Below are 10,550 nucleotides of genomic sequence, written 5' to 3' on the forward strand. Positions count from 1 at the left end.
TGCTGAAAATGGATAGTTTTGTTTCCTAAAATCAAATTTTATTAAACAAAATAAATAGAATATTTATTATCTATAGAAAAAAGTTATCTGATGTTTATTGGATATATGAAGTTCATAACTAAACAGTATTAATATAATATTCATACTAAATTTTTAGCATTGTGATATGTAATGCCAGTTAGGAATTTCGTATAACCCCACAACAGTCTTAAAGATTGTATTCATTTTGATTTTTTATTTTAAAAATGCTCTGATTTTAGTCATGAAATGTGAAGACCATGTATGAGTGAATATATTTTCAAAAAAATTTTATATATTAGTATTAATTTTAAATTCTTATTTGAACGCTCGTTCTTTATTTTATGTTACTACTAGAATTAGTAAATTCTTATTTTGAATGTCTTCTCTGCAATCGCTTTCGAATAAAACTATATCTATTCATATACTACTATTTATATCCTAATTGAATTTAAAAATAAAATTAATACAATAAAATAAGACTTTAAGCTAATAAAAGTAACAAAAATACCGTCCTCTGCATTTTCTATTCTGCCCCAATATTTTAAAATAGAACTGAACTTTAATGGTGCAATATTGATCTTCCAATAATTAAAAAAAAAACTTCAAGTATCTAATATTAAAGAATATTATAAGTTGAAAATAATGAGGCTTCTTATTCAAACTTAAAGCCAGTTATTATATTCTTTCACTATTTCTCCTACAACATGCTTATATACTTTATGTGCTTTTTAAGATCATGTTTTCAAAGCACATAAAATCGTATCTAATGAAAGTGGGCAAAAAGTGCTGATGATTTCTTATACATACTAAAAGTTTCTTTGAACTCAATTAATAATAACATAAGATTTTTGCTATACACATGGAAAAATTCTCAGCTTTAAATATAGGATTCAGATTACGTTATATATATATTACATGTGTTAGTATTATATATGTATACTTATATCAAATTTCAACGATATGTTCAAATTCAATTAGGCGTATAGAAGGATGAGCTTTTGAAGATTATAAGGGACTCGGTCAGTGTTATGAATAATGAATAACATGCCACAAACTCGAGAAAATTTTGAATATTTTCAGTCGTGGGCTGATACGTCGATAAACTCCATCATACCTTGATAAAAACCTAATATTTTTAGTGCAAAATTGGGTAATTTAATAATAGACATAATAAAAAAAGTCTAAAATCTCCCTAATTGTTTAGCCAAATGATAATAATATAATAATTATGTTCTCATAAACAGTAACTCCACAATTGTGCAAAATTTATTAATAGAAAAATACTTAAATCTCTAAATTAAAAAAAACAATTTGCTTTTTTACTTGCTGTTTTAATTTTTTTACATTTTTGCAAGGTAAAATTTCATCTGGTTGTTTTCCCCAATCATATATAAATTTGTATATAAAAAAATAATATTACATCCTATAAACAATTAAATTAAATATCATTTTACATAAACATAAAAATCAAAACAAAAATGCCATTCTGTTACATCTACTTATAAAGATGGAAAATATCGCACGTATATTTCGTGATTGATTGTTGAGCTGTATTAGATGCATCATCGAGTGAAATATCCCCTTCAGCATCCGTATATTTAATATAACCTTATAAGCATATCAGAACATTCCCACTTTCAATAAATATACTGTGAAAAGCAAATAACATACATCATAGCACATACGACATATCTTACAACTAACTATTTAAATATACTCAGTAACTTTCCCTTGTTATTGCCTAAATATAGAAATATGTTTATTTATCATCTGTTTCATTTTAACCTTAGAGGGCAAACACACCCAATGTCTCATTTTTAATTATAAAGTATTTTTCTAAATAAAAACTATATTATTTACCCAATTGCAAATGAAAATTTCAGGAGCCCAATTTTACAAAGATTACACCTAAATTTATTATTAAAATAAATTGCTATTTCTACCCAAATATTTTTTTGCATATGTACATTGGCGATCAAAATAATATAAATATAATAATAATATAATTTTTTAGACAATATGCTGGTGTAAATGCATTTAAAGATTTTATCTCTAATGAGATATCTTTTTTTTATTTTTTGACATTCCATTTAAGATCGTTTGATCATACTTTTTTAATCTTCGAGTTGAAGATTCCTCACTCAATTATTTAAATGTTTTTTGGGTGACCGGGTAATTTTTTGTAGTATTTTTTACTTTTTTCTTTTATTACTTTATTAATAGTTCTTATTTTCAAGTCTTTATGTAGATTGTCATTATTTTTTTTATTTTCTATTATTTACTTGCATTTTTTTTAGTTTCACGCCTTTTCCGAGAAAAGGTACGGTTTGTCCTTTTTAAGACACCTTATGTCAGTTTTTATATGGAATATTAATAACAATTCATTCTGACTTAAAAATTACAATACATCTTATAAAACTATTAAATATCGTATGCCTAAAAGTTATATTAAAGTGTCGTGAACTAAACAACAGTGCTCACGAGCAAAAAAACTAGCAACCGAAGAAAATACTTCTATTATGGATTTTCAAACTTTGCCCTTTATCTCTTGATAGCAACGTCGTATGAATCAAGGTCATGGCTAGTTATACATGTTTTGCCCTCTGCTTGCAAATATTTTTGTACCAAATTACATAATATATCACATGGTATATACCTATCACATAATATATTATACCTATATTATAATTTTTGTGTCCACTTCAAAATTAAATTGCGTGTCAAAATTATCTCTACAAGTTCATTCCATTTCACATATTCCGGTTTGATGTATTCTAATCACACAATTGGTAAGATAAGGCCTAGAGTGTGGAAATGGCATTGCGTTCGAATTTACACATTTGTACAGGAAAATTATCTAGTTTTATTGTGCCATTGTGATTACCCGATTTTGTTTCGTTTGTGGCTAACCTTCCGCTCGGTAATCAATGTTAGACGAGGTTTATTGATACTGATAACAACGATTCTATAGTATAGTACTATATATAGTTCAATACCACATGTCCAAAGTATATATCGAACACTTGTTGCTTGATATACACTTTGGACATGTAGTATTGAACGGTGGAGGAATAACTGAAAAATTGATTAAGGCGTTTGCGGACGTGAATTCATTTTCATATTGAAGCAGAATGACATGAATGTTATAGCATTCGAGTTTTTTGAATTATTGCACCTATCAATGTAATGACTAACTGGTTCTCAGGTATTTTTGTATCATCTTATATTTTCATGTAGTTGCGTAAAATAGAAGCGTGTCACTTGACGTGGATGCTATAGCATTCATCGCATATAACGATTAAAATAATAATCAAATTACCCTTATAAACGGCGTGTGAAATTTTGGATATCACAACCAAATTAAAAATAAAATGTCATTTTTGTACCATGCTGAAACTCCGACTGTCTGCAAATATATTAAAGGTCTTTGACTTCTAACTGCAATAATATCTTTCCTTTTAAAGTATTATTATTGATTGTTTTTTTACCTTCAAATGTATTAGATTTTATATCACCAAGTTTGCCTAATTGAAAAATGATTAATCAAACGAAATAACAATAATTGTTTGGATAATGATAGATCATTGAATATATCATTGAAAATTTTAGATGTTTTTATGCCTATTATATATGTCTTTATTTTGGTGTTATTAAGTATTGTAGATATATTTTATAGAATATATATATTCTATAAAATATATACACTATACTTAATTAACATCAAATCCAAAATATAGACATATAATTATTATAGACATTATAATTAAAAAACAATTTCCAAAAATTCTTTTTTAATTATTTTTGTAATTCAGATTTATTGAATGTTGACATATCAAATGACGAAACATTTAAATAGAAAAAAATATAAAATTTTAATTTTCAGAAACAAAAATCAAAAACATTATATTGTTTCAGTTCACATGCTTTCCTCAACAATTCAAATTCTGAAACTCTAGTATATTACTGACTATTTGTTAGTTTTGGTGATTTTTATAACTTAATTTTACTTAATATAATCTTTTTTGTGTTAAAAAAGTTATATAGAGTACGTTTATCTTCTAAAATTATTAAAGTTCGTATTAGGTATTAAACGTATATTAAAAACTAGATTTTTTTATATTAGTATATTATCTATATATTAGGTACAGTGGTAATGGCGCCGAATTGCCTAAAAATGTAGCAAAATGAAACCGTAACCTAATTTTGAAATAATTGGCAATTACGAATCAGTCGGCTGGTCTTATCATGGTTGACCTTCTATGCTAAAGTCTATTCAAAACACGTAATTTATCAAAATTTTTTCGTGCCATACATTTCAACATAGAAAAACATTAAAATGAACATTTTTTATTTATACATATTATTTAATAGTTATATTTTTCAATAGTTAATGTAATACTTGACTAACATTTCTCGAGAGCTGTATCTAACGTTTCATCAAAGTATCTTTAGAAAATGATATTATTGTTTCTTTAATAATGCATATAAATATATAAACTCATAGATATCATACTTAGTTCATTATTAAAATTTTATTGTCTCTTAATAGCTTAAAGTTAAAATATTTTGAAAAACCTAAACAATGGCCGTCAAAAACAATGGTAATTCAGTTATTCTGACTATAATTTTACAACTTACGAAATCAATTTTAATTAATATATTAATAGCATTTCTTTTTATTTTAGTTACATATAATATATAATAATGATATTAATTAATATCCTAACTAACTTGAGTGGTAACTAATACCATAGATAAACAAGTATAAATGACTAATACTTTAGTAACTATTAATGTATAGTGCAAAAATGAATTGTAAGTTTAGTATAGTGAGATAATGAGTATGTGAAAAAAACTGACAATGTGTTTTAAACAAAACTAATCCAAGTGACTTTAAAAATGATTCTAAACATGGCAGAAACCCATAGCACAGAGTGGGCATTGCTGTTCCTCTAAAAGCAGGACTTTTCACACTTCGAACAGCTCCTGAAATATCCCGATCAACCGCGATGCCTCAACAAGGAAGATCAGCAATCGAACTTAGTTCACCACCAGGAGATGAAACTTCTCAAAAGTCATCGTGGGTAACGGAGATCCAAAATCGTCCAGGACCAGACGTCGATCTAGTATGTCGGATCTGGATAAATTATCAGCAGCGTTGCCGGATCTGGTGCGATCTGCTGCAGGAAGTATGCATTATGGGTTAAGTTTTAACTCCTTACCGCACAGTCCACATGCTGCAAAAAGTATTTGTTCTTCTGGCACTTATCCTCAAGGAAGTATCGGAGATTTGATGAATTTGAAGAAGTATGGTGGCAGTTCGTGGAGTGTGCGCAGTGAAACTTTAGTGGCGAAAACTGTTCCTCTGTCGACTGTAACGCCACGGCACAGTCCGACAAGAAGGCCTTGTTGTGAAAATATGATAACGGTGGAAATATTGGATGACGATGAAGAGGATAATGTAGATTGTGATGCCGTTTTGACTTCCGCACAGAGGACGCAAAAGCTCACCCGGTTGCTGAAGAAACAGCGCGCCTCGGCTAACAGAGCTTTGGTAAGTTTGTTTTCAAACCGCAGCTTTCGATGTAGATGGCGACTATGTATGTACGATTATTTTGAGCTTTTATTACATCATTGGGATATTATCTGTATAATATTATATATCAAACCACGAAAATATATTATTATATTATATACGTTTAGATAGAGCGCAATTCAATCAAACTTCGTATGGAAAGAGCATGGAAAAAATTTTGAAAATTTAAAAAAAAATGTTTTAGGTATAACTTAGCGACAAATGAATGAGTTTTATTCAAATTTTTGAAAAATTTTCCATGCTATTTCCATACAAAACTTTGATTGAATTGCGCTCTATCTAAACGTTAATATTAAGAGCTAAAACTTTCAGAGAATGTGTTTTTATCTATTGGAACCATTTAAGCCCCTGGGAGCAAGGAAATTCGAAATGACCATTTTAAGGACCACCCTAATATATATATATATATTTATATATAATATATATATATATATATAGTATATATATATTTATAGATTTATATATATATATATTTATATATTTATAATAATATCTATATATATATATATATATATATTTGATTAGTCTTGATTTTGATATTGATATATATATGTTTAATTTGAGTTTAAAATTCGGGCGTAACATCAATAAAAATAGTATGAGAGTTTTTTTTTTAAGTTTATTTATTTAAAATCCATACGTTTCGGCTAGCATCTTAGCCATCATTCAGTGGTAATCAAATTAACTATAAAAATTAAAAAAAATGTATCCTAATATGGTATTTGAAACCATTATTAATCCATGGTATGAGTATGTGCACATTGATAAAATATATATTTTTTAACATCACAAATGGTAAAACACACTAATAACCATGATAACTTAAACAAGTTGTCGAAACTGTGTGTTTATTTTTCGGAGTTTAAGATAGTAATGTCATTGATAGAAATGACATCGGGAGACAAACCGGAATGTTTAAAAATTCATAACAAAAGTATTTTCTTTCTTTGTCAGTTTTTTGCTTGTGATCACTGTTGTTTAGTTTATAAAACCTTTGTATAATATTGAATTATACTTTATTTAATTGTTTTATAAGATGTATAGTTTATTTTAAGTTAGATTGAACATATGTTATTAAATAACCTCTATAATAGTTTAAATTGTGGGTGGGGTAAAAAGAACCAACTAAACTTTTATACTGGCTAAGTTATAAACAATACAAAATAGTAAATATGAAAGTAAATGATGCTAAAAAAACATTTTGACAAGAGATGAATTAAATTGTTATTTTAACTCGGCTTACGATTAGTTCTGACAAAACACCACATCAAGGTTATATACAGTGTTATCTTTGTAAAAATGTGCATAGAAAATTTATATTTTGCGGTGATTAAATAATGTAGGAATTATTTTATAAAATCCATTAAAAATTAAAACTAACACATTTGACCTGATTGCTTACTGGCCATCCCATTTTACTCGTTAATGGGGTAAAAAGGATCAGGTGACAAATTTTTGAAACAGAAAAATTACGTTCAATAGTGGTAAATTAGCTGAGAGTTTAAGCGAATATAGTCGGATAGTTGTTTGTTTCATATGAATTATTTGTTGCGTTGTAATTGGTTTCGTTTTCACATTATAATTGCTCAAGGTCAAATTGTATTTTTGTAGGAAAAGCCTCAAAATAACAAAGTTCAACAAGGAGTTTAAAGTTAGAAACATTCAGAAATTAAATTATTTTTCATAAAAAATCGATAATTATCTACTTTCTGGATAAATTGTTACATAATAATCGTTAGATCTATGTAATTTTTGAACTAACTAATAATTATCAATATAATAGACAAGTAAATAGCATTTGAAGATCATTATAATAGTTCGTTTTTTGGCAATTAACATAACTTTTTATAGAAAAAATACAATAAAAAATTAGATTATTTTTTATTTTTTGTAGTAAAAAATATCTATGCTTATATTCTTTACTTTTTAATTTTGATATGTTGCACATGCTTCTAAATAGAATTTTAGAAAAAAGCTATTAGTATATGGCATCGTGCCTTTAAGCAAATTGCTGGTACTTTCCGTATTAAAAATTATTTTATTATTTTAAACTTTTTTTTAAACGTTTTAAAGTGAAAAATTATCTTAAATTAAATTAAATTAAATAAAAATTTTCATTTTTGCTTTTTTGCTATTACTATAACTTACCTTACAGGTACTTAAATAAGAATCAATAAGAATACAATTAAAACATGTAAAATTAGTCATAGTGTACTGATTTTATTAAGATTTAGTTCAATAGTTTTATTTGTTCACTAAGCCCCATGGATGAAGATCATAACATGGTCTTTCGAGAGTAATTATGTTCAAACCGATATTTGCACAAATCATTTTAATTATAATTTATTATATACAAAACAGCGGTCACTGTATATGACCACTATATATATATATATATATATATAATATATATATATATATATACAGATAAACAGACTCGATTACAATTCCGTAGCTTTAGCTCGAATTTGCGTAAATTCATAGCTCCGGGCCATGCACTCCGGATCCTAATTTGTTTCCAGTAGTAGCAAATGGCAAAGCCCATCCGGAGTATATAACCAAACAAATATACAGTAACGCACATTAATCTACAGAGTTTATGCAAATATACGCTTGTTTGACTCTAAAAGTTTTATGACGAACATTGCGAATACAGAACTGGGCGAAAATGGTCAACTTTTGATTATTTTTCTGCACTGATAGATATCTATAAAGGTTATTAATTCTGCATTTCTGAACGTTCTGAATTAATTAATTATTTTGGTACAATTATTATTGACTTTTGGTTTCAGAGAATAAATTATAAATCGTAAGGTAGATTTGTTGTAGATTGTAAGTTGCTATATAAAGAAGTTTTTTTTATCAAGTAGTGTATCCGAATATTTCCCAAAGGAAAGTAGAAATCCTGCAAAGTTTTACTTTATGCTAAATATCTCTAATAAATTAATTTTACCGCAGAAGTTCAACCGAGGAAGTTATTGGCTGCAATATTTCCTTAGTTTCATTAGAATAGTTTTCAACCAAAAATTATACTTTTAGTTTGAAATCCGATGTGCGAATATGACTATAACTAAAGTTGATGTTAAAATTTTCGCTATATATTAACTAAAGTTGATGTTAAAATTTTCGCTATATATTTAACGATTTTTACAAATTTCTTCTACAATGCCTGTTCGGATGCGATTAAGTATGATAAAACACTTTTCTCCAAACGAATGCCATTTGATATAGTATTATATATACAATAGTTTAAAGAAAATATTAATTATATTTAACAAAGATTCATAATCAACCATTATCTTAATGTTTAAAGTATATATTTCATAGCTATAGCTATAATTATTTATAATATAATATCAATTATTGATATTATAAATTACTAAAACGTACAATTTCGCAGGAAATTTAAATTTAAATTTAAATAATCCATTTTGGAATGTTACATAACATAATGTACGTTTCCATAAAAGGGAATATGAATTTTTAATAACTCTTCTTAGAAAAAATGTCGCAAAATTTGTTAAATCTAATGCAATTATAATTAATTTCTTTATAATTGATTTTTCTAAACACTTTTTTCTTTTAAATTTTTTATTTATATTTTTATTTTATATTTATATCTTTAATTTATTTATTTTTCTTATAAATACAGATACTGACAGAAGTTTTTTGAGGTTTTACTACTTTGATTTCATTTTTTAATTAATCCTGATTTGATTTAATTAACACATCGATTGTTAAACATGGTTTTTTCTTTTATTTTAATCTGGATTTTATTGACACTATCGATCTCTTTTACTAGATTTTATTTAACAATAATTATTCGTAACGAGAGTACTGAGAAAAAATCTTAAATTAATTTCTCTAAATTTGCTTTCATATAAATAAATTTCAATTGCATTGTAAGTTATAGTAATCGCCAAAAAATCGAAAATAAAAAGTTTAATTTTTCTTTACGGTTCAAAGGTTTCTGAACATTTTGACATACCTTAGAAAATATTGATGTATGTGTGTGTATGTGTGTGCGGATACATTTTTTATCGACGATTTTGAGAATTCGGATCAACTGATTAGAATGATTCAAAAAACATTCCATTTCTATTAATAAAGAGACGTGATGATTAGTTTTTGGCAAAGGCAAGCCGGTCCAAAGATACGGAGAAAAAAATGCCAAAAATGGTAATTCAATTTCAATTCAGCATATTGGTAAAACTCATTACAATATAGTGAAGTTGTTACAGACAGAATTAAATTTTTTTCTTATAAAAAATGTTTTTATGGTATATACACAGATGCATCAGGCTCAAAATGTTTGTAGTTTGTATTTTGAAAGTAAATTGAAACCCGAATTGTATTTTATTGCCAGTATTCAATTTACAATTTACCAACCGAAGAGAGTATTCGACGCTAAACTTCTACTTCTATTTCTGGGTCTTCTCTAATAAACCGCCAACGCAGCATTTTGCTGCTGCTGCCTGCTGCCCTAGAATATGATAATGGTACTTTGCTGTGTTAGTCTTGAAAATTTACGGGATAAATTCAATTATGAGACTGAAATAATTCAGTTACCAGAGAATATGTAACTGTCTATCGTTGGATGAGGATAAACAATGCACGTGAAACTTGTTTAGCGAATTTCATTCTATTGAATGAAAATATTATATTCTCAAGCTAGATATTATAAGCACAACTGCTAACTATTTTTTTGCATCTTTCATTAGCTATTTAAAATGTAAACTAGTAGTGCATAGTATCGTGCCTTAATTTTTACGGTTTTAAATCAGTATAACTTTCAACCTTGTGCAAGAATTTTGGGCTTGGCTGGTGGTCAAATAGACTTTAATATGACGAACGTGATGATGAACATTGTTTTTCCTGAAAAACAACAAAAAAAGAAAAATTTCTATAATTAGATATGTGATAAATAATTTTG

The 10,550-nt window shown here is 26.8% G+C and overlaps 1 pseudogene; it reads left to right on the plus strand.

Moving 5' to 3' along the window:
- Window positions 1-4,932: 4,932 nt before the first annotated feature.
- On the plus strand, window positions 4,933-5,575 carry LOC113380983 (annotated as a pseudogene).
- Window positions 5,576-10,550: the final 4,975 nt, after the last annotated feature.

The sequence above is a fragment of the Ctenocephalides felis genome, unplaced genomic scaffold (assembly GCF_003426905.1).
Source record: "Ctenocephalides felis isolate EL2017-DRISC unplaced genomic scaffold, ASM342690v1 CF-g0.4_SCAFFOLD_02509, whole genome shotgun sequence".
Classification (NCBI taxonomy): Eukaryota; Metazoa; Arthropoda; class Insecta; order Siphonaptera; family Pulicidae; genus Ctenocephalides; species Ctenocephalides felis.